Here is a 16,766-nt window from a genome sequence, read left to right as displayed (position 1 = left end):
AGGCTTTTTATTTCCTCTTCACTTTCTGCCATAAGGGTGATGTCATCTGCATATCTGAGGTGACTGATATTTCTCCTGGCAATCTTGATTCCAGCTTGTGCTTCTTCCAGCCCAGCGTTTCTCACTGACTTGATGGCCATGAGTTTGAGCAAGCTCTGGGAGTTGGTGATGGACAGGGAAGCCTAGTGTGCTGCAGTCCATGGAGTTGCAAAGAGACGGACATGACTGAGAGACTGAACTGCATAGAAGTTAAATAAGCAGGGTGACAATATACAGCCTTGACGGACTCCTTTTCCTATTTAGAACCAGTCTGTTTCCATGTCCAGTTCTAACTGTTGCTTCCTGACCTGCATACAGGTTTCTCAAGAGGCAGGTCAGTTGGTCTGGTATTCCCATCTCTTGAAGAATTTTCCACAGTTTAGGTATCTTAGTGTAGTTTTAATTTACATTTTTTCTTATTATGAGTAAATTAAATATCTTTTGCATTAAATAAATGTTATTTTAATATATTTTCTGTCAATTTTTCTACTCTTGAATGGCTTGTATCCACATTTCTGTAAAATTTTTTTGTCCTTTTCCTTCAATATATCCCTGGGTTGGGAAGATCCCCTGGAAGAGAGCATGGCAACTCACTCCAGTGTTATTCCAGGGAAGATTCCATGGACAGAAGAGCCTGCCAGGCTACAGTCCATGGGATCACAAAGAGTGGGACACAACTGAAATGCCTGAGCATGCAGGCTTTTTCTGTGCAGCTTCCTGGATGGATGATGTTGCCCTCGTGGTGTGAATCAGGACAACTTCTCCCAGCAAGAAGATAAGATTGTAGGAAACCTGAATATAAACTTTAGTAGAAGAAGAAATATAAGACCAACTTGCCTACCTCCTGAGAAATCTGTATGCAGGATTTCTCAATACTTTCTCAACACTCCAGTACTTGAGCCACCTGATGTGAAGAACTGACTCATTGGAAAAGCCCCTGATGCTGGGAAAGATTGAAGGCAGGAGGAGAAGGGGATGACAGAGGATGAGATGGTTGGATGGCATTACTGACTTGATGGCCATGAGTTTGAGCAAGCTCTGGGGGTTGGTGATGGACAGGGAAGCCTAGTGTGCTGCAGTCCATGGAGTTGCAAAGAGACGGACATGACTGAGAGACTGAACTTAACTGAACTGAATGGTGGAAATGGAGCGCAGGTAGCTATCCATTAGCAACTATTAGTTTGTATGCACTAAAAACGGGATAATATCCTATCCCAGGGTACTGATGGAAGCTAACCAAGGTGATAAGCTTGAGTGCATCTGAAACAGAGTCAGTTCCTCAAAACATCTGTCTTCACTGTAGCCAGTCACTAGAAAATGTCCTTCCAGGGTCCCAGATGAAGAATGACCTTGACCTTCTTTGCTAACCTTATTTAGGAGTGTGTCTTTAGAATCTAAGAGGCAAGAAGTTAATAACTGCTTCAACTTTTCACTTAGCTAGGAACCATTCTTCAAATAAATAAAGTGCAGTTATCCCCTTTTATCCACAGGGGATCTATCTGTTCAAAGTCCCTCAGTTACTGCCTGAAACCAAGGATGATTCCAAACCATGTACTATGCTTGCTTCTAGTATTTACAAACCCATGATAAGGTTTAATTTATAAATTAGTCACATTGAAAGAGTAGCCCCGTAGCTAACAATAAAATGGAATGATTATAACAACATTGTAATAAAAGTTATGTAAATATGGTCACTCTCTCTCAAAATATTGCCTTTTCCTTCTTAACTAAACACTTGTCTTGCACTATGGCTGTAAGGATGTTTTGCAGTTTGAAATGCAACAGCAAAGCCAACATGAATTTCTTTTTCCTTGTTCATGAGTTCACAGATAGAAGATTCACTTTTAGTGTGTGTGTGTGTGTGTGTGTGTGTGTGCACGTGCTAAGTCGCTTCAGTCAAGTCTGACTCTTTGTGACCCTGTGGACTGTAGCTCCTCAGGTTCCTCTGTCCACAGGTTTCTCCAGGCAAGAATACTGGGTGGGTTTCCACTTCCTTCCCCAGGATTTCTTGGCAACCCAGGGACTGACCTTGGGTCTCTTACATCTCCTGCATTGGCAGATGGGTTCTTTACCACTAGTGCCACCTGGGAAGCCCCAGGAGATGTTAGCAACCTCAGCATATGTTATTTCTATTTCCTTATTAAGTCAAAAACTTTCATCTTTTCACTGAAAGTAAGGACTTCCAGGCATTGGCAGATTCTAATTGCCAGCATCACTGCTCTGTGCTTTGGGACCATAATTAAGAAAAACTAGTGCTGGAAGAAGCACAAGTTGGAATCAGGATTGCCAGGAGAAATATCAATAACCTCAGACATGCAGATGACACCACCCTTATGGCAGAAAGTGAAGAGGAACTCAAAAGCCTCTTGATGAAAGTGAAAGTGGAGAGTGAAAAAGTTGGCTTAAAGCTCAACATTCAGAAAACGAAGATCATGGCATCTGGTCCCTTCACTTCATGGCAAATAGATGGGGAAACAGTGGAAACAGTGTCAGACTTTATTTTTTGGGGTTCCAAAATCACTGCAGATGGTGATTGCAGCCATGAAATTAAAGGACGCTTACTCCTTGGAAGGAAAGTTATGACCAACCTAGACAGCATATTCAAAAGCAGAGACATTACTTTGCCAACAAAGGTCCGTCTAGTCAAGCCTATGGTTTTTCCTGTGGTCATGTATGGATGTGAGAGGTGGACTGTGAAGAAAGCTGAGCACAGAAGATTGATGCTTTTGAAGTGTGGTGTTGGAGAAGACTCTTGAGAGTCCCTTGGACTGCGAGGAGATCCAACCAGTCCATTCTGAAGGAGATCAGTCCTGGGTGTTCATTGGAAGGACTTATGCTAAAGCTGAAACTCCAATACTTTGGCCACTTCATGCAAAGAGTTGACTCATTGGAAAAGACTCTGATGCTGGGAGGGATTGGGGGCAGGAGGAGAAGGGGACGGCCGAGGATGAGATGGCTGGATGGCATCACCGACTCAATGGACGTGAGTCTGAGGGAACTCCGGGAGTTGGTGATGGACAGGGAGGCCTGGTGTGCTGCAGTTCATGGGGTCGCAAAGAATTGGACACGACTGAGCAACTGAACTGAACTGAACTGAGGGTCACTTGTACACCAGCCCTGATACCCAACAGCTGATCTAATAACTGAGCTACTAACTGCTACTAACATGACTAACAGTCAGATACACTGGATAAAGGGATGATTCCCAAAAGTAGAGAGCAGGACAGCATGAGATTTCATCCATCACTCAGAATGGTGGCACAAAATTTAAAACTATCTGTTTCTGGAATTTTCCATTTCATGCTTTTGGACAGAGGTTAACAGCAGGAATCTGAAACCTTAGAAAGTGAAAGCACAGATGAGGGAGCACTGCTGGATTGGAATGCCTGAGAGATGAACTTGTTAAAAATAAACAGTCATTTACCAGCAAATACGGACATGAAGAGGAACCCGAGGGCCTCACGCAAATTCTGAGCACATCGCCCGACTCAGCTGTTGATGACTCTGCTGAAAAGGAGACAACAGAGGTGGCATTTATAACCTGAAAAATTCCCCGAAGTGATCTTCCTGGCTCAGAGATTTATGGATCAGGGTGAAATTTTTATCTTCTCTCCTCTAAGTCAGTTTAGAGACTCATCATATGCAGCAAAACCATCAACTTAATAAGGAAGCTACTTTCTTTCTTTCTCCCTCTTATTTTTATTCATATTTCCCCCACAGCACACCTCACTCTTCAGGACTGGCCTCCAGTGCCCAACAGCAGCCATGACTATGTCTTCATGAAAGAAGATGGATAAAATATTACCATAACCTCAGAGGCAGGAGCAAAGCCCTTATTAGAATTCAGACCTACAGCTGGAAGTTCCAGCATGGGGCGGGAGATAAAGTTCCCCATTGTTAGCACACAAGTGCCTCAGACTTCCTGGCAACGGCAGTGAATTACGCAGTCATTTATGCAGCCCTTCAGAAGCAGTCCACTGTTCCCAACAAAAAAGGCATTCAGGAAGAGAGAGATGGCTCCCCGGCCCCAGAGAGCTGGCTTTGGACAGTGAATGGACGCTGGGCCTCCCAAGTCAATGGCCTCTATGGGAAAGGCAGTGATGTCACCGCGAATGCATTTTCAGGGTTCTGCCCTGCTTTCCCCTGCTCTCTCCTCCTTGTAGGCCGATGCCCCGCTTTATTTTTCTCCGCTTTCTCTCTCTTGCTCTCTCCCTCTGGATTCTTCGAGGCCATTCTATTTTTTCAAAGTGTAGAGCTCAAACCCCAGCAAAGGCTCACGACAGCACGACTGCCGTGGCGACACCGGGGCTTCCACACTTCAGCTTTGGCATAAAAAGTAGAAAACGCTTGAAAGGGAGGCCAGAGAGAACGCAGGGAGGAAGCCAGTGTGTCCCCCGTGGGGGTGGTGTGGGCCAGGAAAGGGCGGCGCGAGGAGGAGGAACCTGTGAAGGGGCTTGTGGGAGACAAATTTGTAATCCTTCGCATCCAAAACTAAAAAAAAAAAAAGAAAATCTTTGCTGCTGATGGACATGTAGAAATGCAGGGGAAGAGTAACAGAGCTTCTGCAAGAAATAAGGTCATGCTTTTGAAAACTTGCGCAATGATATGGTGTAGAGGGTGCTTTCAAAACTTCATCTAGCTTTCTCCAAAAGAAAGACAGGAAAGAAAAAGTCTCACATGATGTGTGACCCAGTGGAGAGGGAGCCAAAGACAGGCTGATGCATTTGAGGATGCCCCAGGCTCTGGAGTCCCTGGGTGTCAAAGAACTGCAGACATAAACTCTAAGGTGCTGTCGCGTCAAGAGCAGTCGGTGGGGAATAGGAAGAGCCTTTCATTCCCCTGCTTTCTTCTCCCAGAGAATACTTACCTTGAACTCCCACAAGAGAATAAATACATCATTTCTCTGATATGCTTTATGGCCCTTCTATCAAAAAGCAGATATTAAGCAATCTGAAGAAAGCAGCTGCTAGAAAATCCAAACTCCTGCTCCCAAGAAAACCAGGCCAGCAAACTGGGCTGTTTTGCTGTGAAGGCACCATCCGGTCACCCAGGGCTCCTCTTCAGTGTTTGCCACCTGATCTGTGTGAGCCTGCATCCAAGTCCGGGGTCCTCCTTAGTCACTGCTTCTAATTCTCTCTTCTACTACTTCCCAAATATTTAATCATCTGTGGTTTAAGCACTATATTCTCCATTTGTAGAAGATACAATCTATTGGACCCAGAGCCCCCCTCCAAAAAGCTGCAAGACTAGTCAAGGAAGATAGAGCCCTCAAGAGGGCATGGATTGTTTGGGGGCATCTGCTAACAATGGGGCATGACTGCTCAGGGGCCTGCCCCAGGGCCTGGCCTAGACTCCCTGCCAACCACCTGGCAGTCCAAGTTCTTCCCACCAGCCCCCTCTTCCCTTGTGTCCCTGGAGAGCCTGGGGTCTTCACTACAATCTGAAGGTATCTCTGGGCTGCTCACCTTGTCCGTCCCTCTGTGTTCTTCACAGGAATTTCCCCATAATTCCTTGCATGCTATTGTTATTGGCTGAGTTCTTCCAAGTCATGTGCAGGCATTCAAACCCCAGGACTTCAAGTAATCAAGTTAAAGGTAATCAAGTGAAAATGAGGTTCTTAGGTTGGCTCTAACTCAGTATGACTGGTGTCCTTATAAAGATGAGGCCTTTGGAGACAGACATGCACAGTGGGAAGTTAATATAAAGAGGCACAGGGGAGAGGGGGCCAGAGACAGAGGATGGGAACAGATCCTCAGAGGAGCCAGCTCGGTAGAAGCCTTGATCTTGGACCTCTGGCCTCAGAGTGGTAAAAAATGATATGTTGCTGTCGTTGAAGCCAGCAGTCTGTGGTACTTTCTTACGGCAGCCCTAGTAGGCTACAGTGAACGCCTGGCTCTGTTCTGAAAACTGCTTCTTGGAAGACCTGAAGTCATGCATATGGTACCAAGAGTGTCTGGGAAAAACACCACACAGGCAGTAAGTGGAGGGTTAGAGCCTGACCGACCGCCATGTTGGCGTCAGGCCCCTGGCCTCCACAGCCCGAGGGGATTTCTGTTCTTTCAGGTCACCCAGTTTTGTGTTTTGCTACCCAGGAAACTAGCGCAGCCTCTGAGACTGCAGAAGGGCCAGCTCAGCGGCGGGGTGGCAGAGGAGAGGCCACAGTAGAGGGGCCGTGAGAACGAGGAGCCACCCCAAGGCCAAGGCATTTGGTCACACGAAGCCCCTTCTTCTAAGCGTCCCCTCAGGAAGAGCAGCTCACAGGGGCGGGGAGAGGCACTCCCCAGACACACACGAAGAGGAGGGTCTGTGCACTAGGGGGGGATCCCTCCACACACGTGTCAGTGGACGCCAGAACAGAGCTGACAGTTGCCTCCAGTCTTCGCACCTTCAGATCCACCCTCGTGACCATGTCCAGGTCACGTGTCCTGGGCCACACCCCAGACGACAGAGCACGGCCAGGCACCAGGACGAAGGCACTTCTGCCACCACAGGCTTCCTCTCCCCTTGGGCTTGACCTCTGCTCAGGACTCCCGGTGGCCGCTGAGCCTGGCGCAGACTGTGCCTGTGTCTGAAGCTCCTCCACCCACTTTGCTTCCTCCCTGCCCTCTGGCAGATGTCAGAATGGCATCACTGTCTGAAGCCTCCTCACCTCTCCCATCCCTTCCCCTCACCTTACAGACTCTCATGTTCATCTCCTGCAGAAGTGATGTTCTCTTGGCATTTGCTTCTCAGAAGACCTGAATTAACCCAGGAAAGAATTTCTAGAACACTGTCACTCATAAAAAGGATTTCATTGTAAATCAAATTCCTTTAAGCTTCAGAATAACTGATCTCACCTCTATTGATTTACTCACTCAGGAATACACAGAAATAGCTAACACTCCAGGGCTCAGAGCACTAAGAAGTGAACACAACCAGATTAACGAGCTGTGCCCACCTTCTGAGTTCTCTTGATTAGTTCTATCAACCAAGTTCCAAAATATAATTGGGCAGCTTCCAACTGGGGCTGCAACCAGAGATTCCTTGGGGACTGTGGTCACTCACTGCCTTCTAGGGTTCCTTATTACACTAGGGTATTGTGTACCAGCTCAAGAAAGTAAAAACAAGAGAGAGAGAGATGGCACTCAGTTTGCACTTTTTAAATAATCTAAAATTGTCAAGTGGCAGCAAGCACCATACCGCCTGCCACAGGTCAGCTTAATCAATGTAGAAAAGTCCACAGCCAACTTTCTATTTGATTGCTTCCTGGTGACATGTTGCTCTGTGTGATGAAAATTATAGGAAAGTGACATTTCTCTACCCTCCGGTCTTCTAATCTCACAGAGGGAAATTCATGGGTTCGTGGGTGCAGGCTCAGTCACTCAGTCACGGACTCTCTTCTACCCCAAGGACGTAGCCCACCAGGCTCCTCTGTGGGGTTCTCTCTAGGCAAGAATACTGGAGTGGGTTGCCATTCCCTTTTTCAGGGTATCTTCCCAATCCAGGGATCAAACCTGAGTCTCCCACATAGGGGGCAGATTCTTCACCATCTGAACCACCAGGGAAGCCCATGCTTAAGAAAGGTATGTGCTATCTCCTTAATGTCAGATTTGGAAACCATGAGGCTGAAAGCACCACTTGCAATCCCATGAAAACTCTTTTGGGGGGTTGGGGGGAACCAGACCGTGAACACTCTCTGGGGACTGGGGGAGCCAGAAAGCAGCACTAATGAATGCAGATGAAGAGAAGGGCTGATTGCCGTAATCACTAACATTGTAGGGAGGGACACATGCTGACTAAGAGCTTTCCCACTGAATACATGGGCATCATGGCTTCCAGGAAATGTGCGAGGCTCTCATGGAATTAAAGAATTATCCCCTAGTTGGGGCACATTTCACAGTAGATTCAAGTAGACCACAAAGTACTGGCCGAAGAACTAAAGTTAGAATTTCAAAGAGAAAGAGATTTGTTTGCCAAACAGAAGATTTTGATAAAAGCCCTGAAAAAAGTGTAGGAATTTGATAATAAAATAAGAAGGAAGAGCAATCCTGAATCCAGATGTAACTCTCACCGACTCTGGCAAGAAAAGAGAAAGCATGCTTTAAGACAGGAAGCCTGTTGGTTACCTGGGGGTTCACTGACGTTGACATGTCAAACTAGAAAAAGAACTGAAAACAGACAAGAAGTCCCACAAGTGTCAGACTTTATTTAAATAAAGTGTCTTTCTAAAGTAAACAGTGTGGTCATAAGAGAATGTGGCATTTTAGGATGGTTTCTTTTTAAAAATGAACACTTATTTGATTGCCTATATTTCTATTTATCTGCTTGTTTGTTTTTAATTTTGTGGTGGTTTGATCAAAAGATTCTAGGCCAGCTTACCCGACTTGCTGCACAGAAGCTGCCACTTCCAGGCTTGAGCTTCTCTCAGCCAACACTCAAGCAAACACCACCAGGAGTGGCAAAGGGTTTTGTTTTCTTTTCATTTTTATATATTTAGAAAAGGACACTGTAAATATATTACTCATTTCACTAAGTGTCCTTATTTTATATGACCTACACCTACCTATATTTTCCGCTTTTCCCCATCATAATTTTCATCTCTTTATAATCTTCATTCGTTCTGATTTTATTATTTTTATTTAATCATTTTCTCTGTATGTGCAAATATACAAGCACTTTCATATATTTCCTCTTTGAGGTCACCATTATGTATAAAATAAATAAGCTATAAGGACCCCTAGTACAGCAGAGACAATAAAGCCAATATTTTCTAACAACTGTAAATGAAATATAACCTTTAAAATTGTGAATCACTATGTTGTACATATGAAATTTATATAATACTGTACAACTATGCCTCAATAAAAAATTAAATAAATAAAATGAGATTTATATGAAAAGACAAAGGCAAATTTTGCAAAAGGAAAGTGGGAGGAATTAATCTACCCAATTTAAAAACTTACTAAACAGCTACAGCAATCAGCGTGAGAGGTAGACACAGAATAAAGAAATCAGACATAGAGCCACACCAATAGGCCCAACTGATTTTTTTACAAGAGTACAAAAACTAGAGAAGAGGGTTAGTTTTGTCAGTAACTGCTACCGGAACAACTGGATAACCATAGGCAAAAAATAATAAGAAACTTCAATGTGAGCCTCACATCTTACACAAACATGAACACGAAATGAATCATAAACTTAAGCGTAAAATGAAAAATTACAGAGCTATCCCAAAAGGGAAAAAATAGGACCCAAGGCTACATAAAAAGTGATTAGCTTTGACATGCAAAGCACATGTTGTCAAAGGAAAACACAGGTGATACGCCTGATCAAAATTAAAGCTTTTGTTCTACCAACAATCTTGTTAAGAGTACAAAAAGACAGGCAACTAGCTGGCTAAAAAAGGTTTTTCCAAACCACGTATCTGACAAAGGACCCCTCTCTAGAATATATAAAAAGCTTTCAAATTCAACAGTAAATAAACCCTCTAATTAGAACATGGACACAAAATGTGAATAGACTTTTCACAGAAGAAGGAATTTACATGACAAGTAAGCACATGAAAAGACGTTCAGTATCATTAGGCATCAGGGAAATGCAAATTAAAGCCAAATATGATATCACTACACACCTCCCAGAATGACTGAAATATAATGCCAATAATAATAATAAAATGTAATAAAAACACCAAAGATTCATAGCAGTTTTATTTCTAGCAACCCCAAACTGAAAACCACCCAGCTGTCCTTCAGTAGGTGAATGGTTAAACAGTCATCCATCCACACATGGAATCCTACTCAGCGTTCAAGAAGAATGCACTCTTCACGCCAGTGATGACTTCAATGAACCTTCGGAGAATTATGCTGAGCAAAAAAAAGGAAATCCCAACAGACTACATAGCACATGACCCCATCCACAGAACATTCTTGAAATGATAAAGTTATAGAGAAGGGGAGCAGGTTAGTGATTGCAGGGTTTAGGGACGTACTGGGTGGGGAGGAGGGCGAGGGGTGTGTAGCTCTTAGAGGTAGCAGGAGAAACTCTTACGGGGACGCAAGTTCTGTGTCTTGACTGATGGTGACACAGATCTGCTCATGTGATGAAACTGTGTAGAACTAAATGCACACACACACACACACACACACACACACACACAGAGTTCACGCATACACCCCGGTTGTCATGCCATACCACAATCATGCAAGATATTACCATCGGTGAAGGGTATACACCACCACTCTGTGCTTCTTCTTGCAACTTCCTGTGAATCTACAATTATCTCCAAAGTAAAAGGTTTAAAAACATAATTTCTAATTGGCTACAGCCCGGAACAAGATAAAGTGTTTGAAAAAAATAAAACGAAATATGACACAAACGAATATCCCTATGAACTAGAAACAGACTCGCAGGCAAAAATCCGTTTCCCTGGCCCTTCCTTCACTATTCGGATGCAGTAAGTCTGGAGCGAGGTCCAGTAACGCGTATTTCTGACAAGTACTCTGATTCCAGGCACGTCCTGGGAACGACTGCTCTAGGCTTTTCTAGTTCTTCACTTTGGACTTTCTGGCAGGACTGTCAAATTTGACCAGGATGCTGAGTCTGTGAGGTATGACCTAAGAATTCTTCACAGAGTCCTTTTTACCCATAAACAAGTATAGCAGCTTCATTGTAATGAAAAGCAACCCTCAGGCCCATTTCTTATCTAATACCCCATTTTGGGGAAAAGAATAAAGTGGTCTTTTTATTTAGCTGAAACATTTTCTCCATTAGAACCTTAAAAACAACACTGTTTTACAGACTTCTTGTTATGGTATTTTATGGTACTTGGTCAAAAGTTTCAATAAACTTTCTTAAGTTCTATTCCTGGCTGAAATTACCAGTCATCTCTTGAATATCTGTGTTCTAGAGTTGAGGAGAAAGGTTTGTCTTTTGAAACAGCCAATAGAATTTAAATTTTAGGAAGTGCTTTTGCACTTCCCTACCAAAATCCATAATGTAAAGGAATGGTTATACTGTTCAAGGCACTCACAGCTATATTTCATCAGAACTAGAAGCTTGCAGAACAGGTCCATTCTTGGGTAAAGTGCAAGGCTAACAGGGCAGGGATGTGTGTCCTCAGAGACTGGAAGGAGTTTTCTCCACAACGAGGCACAGCCTGGGGTCCTGACCCAGCTCAGGGGCTCCAGGCTCTGCACACAGGGCTATCCGTTAGACGGTCATCTCTCCTCTTCCATGACTGGAACCCTTTGAAGGCAGGGGCTGGTGGCATTTCTGGTCAGTATCCTAGTACTTAGCAGGGCAAGTACCATAGGGTAGATGTTCCACATTACTTTTAAATGAGTATAAGTGAAAGAGAATGAGAAAGTGTGTGGGAAAGACTTTTCAAGGATAAACCCACAGAGAGACTCTGGAAGGCCTCATGATCCCATCCTCAGTCACAGAAGGGAAGCACTTAGTGCAATGACCTCAAGGTCTGCACTGGAGCCAGAACGTGCCTGGAGATTGTCCCCGTCATCCTCAAAGATTGCATTCTCAAAAGATTTCTCACCTGTGGTTTTATTCTGTGTTTTATAGTAGCATAAAAGCAGTCAAAAGATACTAACAGTCAAAGATACATTCACATGCTCAAATATTGCTTATAATTTCGTCTCTCACATTTGATTGTAAAGCAAGATTAGACAAGCCATTAAATACGTGTGGTCTCAAGAACTGATTTGAAGTTGTATCAACACAAATTTTAAGAGAAAAACGACAACCGACTCGACAATGTAGATCCCCACCTGCATGGAACAAAGAGCCTAAATGTAGCTGAGAGTCGCTCTCCATCTGTGCATTTTAACAGAGTACACCTACATGTACAAAAGGCAGCAAGAAAGGGAAAGGAAAGCTTATTAATAAGTAAGAAGTAGCTCAGATCGTAAAGAGTCCACCTGCAATAAAAGAGATCCAGGTTCAATACCTGAGTCAGGAAGATCCCCTGGAGAAAGGAATAGTGACTCATTTCAGTATTCTTGCCTGGAGAACTCCATGGACAGTGGAGCCTGGCAGGCCACAGTCAATGGGGTTGCATAGAGTCAGGCACGACCAAGCAACTTTCCTTCTATTCACGTTTCTAGGCATGGATTCTCAGAATATCACAGAAGAAAACACTTTCCCTCAATACTGCTTCTAAATTGATAAATTCACCTAACTTTTCAGACTGAAAATTTGTTCTAGGAAAAGCTTAATTTTAGCACCTGACTCTCTACATTCTTTTACTCGATGAAAGTTTCTAAAGAGATATATTAAGACAATTTCTCATCTGTACACAAATACAATTTTAGATATTTTTCTTTTTAAACTTTTCCCTCTTGTTTCCATGGAGAAGGGAAAGGCTACCCGCTGCAGTATTCTGGCCTGGAGTACTCCATGGACTGTATAGTCCATGGGGTCACCAAGAGTCGGACACGACTGAGGGACTTTCACTCTCACTCACTCTCTTGCTTCCTACCCTGGTCTTTTGTTTAACCAACAAAGGAGAAGGAAATAAGACTTCTTCCAAAACCACTAGCCTTTCCACTACAACCACGAGCTTTTCCACTACAATGTCACTTTTTAAAACACCACCTCCCCAGTGGTGAGTGCTGAGGAGATGTGCAGTATTGCTTTGATTCTACTTCTTCTGCCAAATTAAGTTAATTCTTTAAAAATTAGGTATCCAGTGGTTCTTAACAGAGCACAATGATTAAAACAAGCCATTAGTCCGGTGATTTTTTCCCTGCTTCTAGAAAAGAATCAGAGTATTCTAAACAGAGAGCTAATCCTCATGGCCCTTCTGTGAAAAGCGCCTGCGGCCGGTGAAGGGTTACTGACCCAGAACAAATAAATTCATAAGCTTTAATAATCACATTTGGGTCACTTTATTTTAAAGCACGACATCAACAACTTTGTCCGCCCTAGTGCACTGGATCGCTGTGGCCAGATGCTGGGAGCTCCCTGGCACAGCAACCATCTGTGAATGTTCTCAGAAGTTTTTCATCTTAGGAAAGTCTCTTCTGTCTTTTTTTTTTTGAAACCGGTTGTCATCTGCTTCCCTCTCTGGTGCTTTAGGCCAACAAAGCCTCTCAGCATTCCTTTTGCAGATGACTGGGAGATTTCATGCGGATGAACAGCGAGGAAAGGAGCTTGAGCTGGGCAGGCATGCACCGCCGTGCAGTGTGACTCCTCAGGAAGAAGGCACAGTAGAGACCCAGACCCGGGTCCATCTGCGGGCAGTGGCGCGGCTGGAAGCGCAGCCGGAAACCGCAGGGCGCTGGCTCGGAGGTGCCAGGGCATGACGTCATTGAATCGGGTTTGCGTGATTACTGAAGGGCGCAGGTTATGCACGCTGGATGAAGTCCCCGGAATGCTGGGGAACGGAGAAAGCCAGGGGTCAGAGAAAGGAGCCCTTGGCAAGGGCGCGGGATGGAGGGATGAATAGGAGGGAGGAGGCGAGTCTGCACTGTCAGCCAGGGCTCTGGCCTTGTGTTCGTGCAGATAAAACCCGCTTCACACACGGCGTTCTCCTGGCTCTCCACTGGCCTGGGACCCGGGCATCCCCAACATGAGAAACTCCAGGTCCTCACAGTGTCCTGGGTGTTGGCAGGTACAGCTTCTGTGCTCCAAACCACAGGAGGAGAAATATTAAAATGGAGGAAGGGAGCAAAATACAGGCACACTGTAAAAAAAAAAAAAAAAAAAAAACCTGTGAATGTTAAAATATTTTTACAACCCTAGTAGTAGCATGTTTTAGGAAAAGGAAGTGAGGAAATGCTATTTCCACCGCCCACCCCCCACAGGCCTTTAGATAGAAATATTTTCTTCATTTCTCCAGAGGCTAATATTTATTTAACTGGGGTTTTGTAAATTGAAATTAGAAGGCCTAATAGTGAAGAAATGAATTATATATACACATATATAGTAATTTTTATTTATGAAAGGATACAGAAAGTGGATTAAATGAATTTTTGCAGAGAGTATTATTTTTACCCTAAACCCTGACGTGTACATTGATAAGATGGAACTCTGCCATCACCACAGCAGTTATCCACTTTAGGAAATTAACACTGATTTACCACTTTTATATAACCTACTCCAATTTTTGAAATACTGTCCTCCAAACTGTTCCATCCAGGAGAGGACCCAGCCATGAGTCAGTTTTTGTACTTAGGTGTTTTCAATCCATTTTCATCCAGATCATTTCTTCAGACATTTTTTATGACCTTGAATTTTTTTTATTTTATTCAATTTTTTTAAATTGGTAGAAAAATTGCTTTACGGTTTTGTGCTGGTTTGAAATTGAATTTTTTCATTACAGTGTCCCTCCTCCACTTTTAAGCAGAGCATTCTTCACGTTGTTGTGTGATGTTTCTGCAGGACCGGACCCAGGATGTTGGTTCTCAGCTAGAAAAGGACAGAGGAGCTGCTGTGTCCTTCTCAAGGCCTCGTCCCTGGGGGCACATGGCCTCCATCTGTCCCTCAGTGATGACAGCTGCAGACACTCAACCAGCGTGATATCCAGTGTCTCCACTGCATCGTTACCTTGTTTGGAAATGAAAAAGAGTGTTGCAAGGAGTTACTTGATGCTTCTCATCAAAACGTCCTCCTATATTTGTCATTCATTGGTGATTCTTGCATGATCCAAATTTCATTTTGATATTTGAAAAGATGTTAACTTTCCAAGTCTGCCGTAGTCTCCACATTTTCCTATTGGCACATGACATTCTGCTGCAGAGAAGAGCTAGCCCTTCTTCCTATTTAGTTTGTTTACTTACTTGCTTACCTATTTATTACTCATGTGCACTCGTGAGTTTGGTGCTCAAGGTCATATCAGGTCTAAAATAAATGAATAACATCTGTGTGTTTTAGATTTCATAAAATAAATTATATGCACACAAATATAAAAAGTGTGCTCACCTGTGTATGTGTGTGCATCAACCCAAGGATGGCAAAGGAACACTAAAGGGATATGGGTCATGTTGGCAGCATCACGAAGAAATTACAAAGAGCCTGTCGAGTCTCATGAGTGGCATTCTACCAATTTTAAAAAATATATGTTGCCATTAAGTAAAACACATTTAGATTATTATTAGACTAGACAACTTCTAGGCTGCTCAAAATATACGAAACTGGGGGGAATTAAATGGTTGCTAGACTGTCTCCCACAGCGACTCATGGAGGATGCTTCTGAGCAAGACATTAAAATCCCCATGGTTATTATTTAACATTTATTTGGCACCATAAAAAGCACACAGAGCAGTGTGATAAATAAAGCCATCCTAGCCCGTAACGCTGTGCCCCGAGGACTCAGAGCCGCGGAGGAATGGCCTAATTGGGCAGAGCCGTGTGTGCCGCGGGGAGAAGTTTCTTCACAGTGTATATTGCTTTCATGACATACTTAGGAGATTGCAGATGAGACGTGTTTTGTTGATTTAATCACTATCAACTCTTTTTTGACCCATGGACTGCAGCCCTCCAGGCTCCTCTGTTCATGGGATTCTACAGACAAGACTACTAGAGTGGGCTGCCATTTCCTACTCCAGGGGAGATCTTCCCAACCCAGGGATTGAATGTTATCCCACTAGATGTTGAACACACAACAACTCTGGATTTGTTTTCCCTATTTGCTTTTAAAGTCTCCCTATTTTAACGTTATTCTTATATATGAGATGTTCTATTGGAAATGTTTCAGGGGGGGACTCAGGGAGATTCAGAGAGGGGTCCTTGACACTCACCAAGCTAAAAGGACAGTTCATTAGATCAGGTTATGCCATAAATTACATTTGCTTCCTAAATATCCTTACTTTTTTTTAAAAAAAAAAGGATTAAAACCCCTCTCTTCATTGTGTCCTCCTCCACCAAGAAGACTATTTCTCTTACAAACTGGACCAAATTTCTACACCTTATTTTTCCAGCATTTCTGTTGTCCTTAGAATCTTCTATTTTCTTATCAAGTACTGGTATCAAGTGCTGCATAGATGTTTGAGAGTCTAGATAGATATAGATACTAATGCTGTTAGAAAAATGTTAGTGCTTAAAATTGCATGTCTATTAGATGTTTAAAAGGCATAATCTATATGCAACTATAGAACAAAATCCAAAGAGAAATAATACAAATAAAAGCTGTGTTGATCCCTTCCCATGCACAATTCTACGCCTTAAGTGCCATTATTATAGAACAACTTTTCTTGGATTCTCCAGCTTAAGACTCTAGAAATCATTTTTAAAAGAAGTCAGATGTGTATCAAAAAATCAAAATATAATAAGAGGGGATGTAGACAGTTCTTAGTCCTTCAGTCACGAAAATACACATTTCAATGCTAATTTCAGGACAATATTTGAAATTACATCACTCATTATGACTGTTTTACTAGTAAATGCCTGACATTCTGAAATTATTTCCTCAAAAGGCTTAAAAGGGCTTCCATCTCTAGTAGACTAGGGCCCTGGATGACTTCAATATTTTTGATAAAATGAAATACTGGAAGATAGATAATGATAATAGTAAGTCACGCTGTTGCATTGGCATAGAAGAAGGAATCCATAGAACTCTGAATGAAAATGAAAGCAGAAACCTGGGGAATAAGCAGGAACCAAAACTGGCTTTGCCTGGAATTTCATCAGAAACCTGGAGGCCTTGAACTTTGGCTTCCATATGGAGGAAGATGAAAACGTAGGCCTGACCGAGGTGAGGAGTCTCCGAGGATGCTTCTCCTCATAAACCTGAGATC

General features: G+C 43.2%; 1 long non-coding RNA gene across 1 annotated transcript in view; it reads right to left on the bottom strand.

Annotated features, from left to right (window-relative positions):
* Positions 1-12,921: 12,921 nt before the first annotated feature.
* LOC128053476 (uncharacterized) overlaps positions 12,922-16,766 on the bottom strand; it is a 59,158-nt gene continuing 55,313 nt past the window's right edge. Inside the window, exon 3 of the long non-coding RNA XR_008199922.1 lies at positions 12,922-13,714. This is a non-coding gene — a long non-coding RNA (uncharacterized LOC128053476). The remainder of the gene's footprint in view (positions 13,715-16,766) is intronic.

The sequence above is a fragment of the Budorcas taxicolor genome, chromosome 9 (genome assembly GCF_023091745.1).
Source record: "Budorcas taxicolor isolate Tak-1 chromosome 9, Takin1.1, whole genome shotgun sequence".
Lineage (NCBI taxonomy): Eukaryota > Metazoa > Chordata > Mammalia > Artiodactyla > Bovidae > Budorcas > Budorcas taxicolor.
This window is presented reverse-complemented; position numbering and strand designations above follow the sequence as displayed.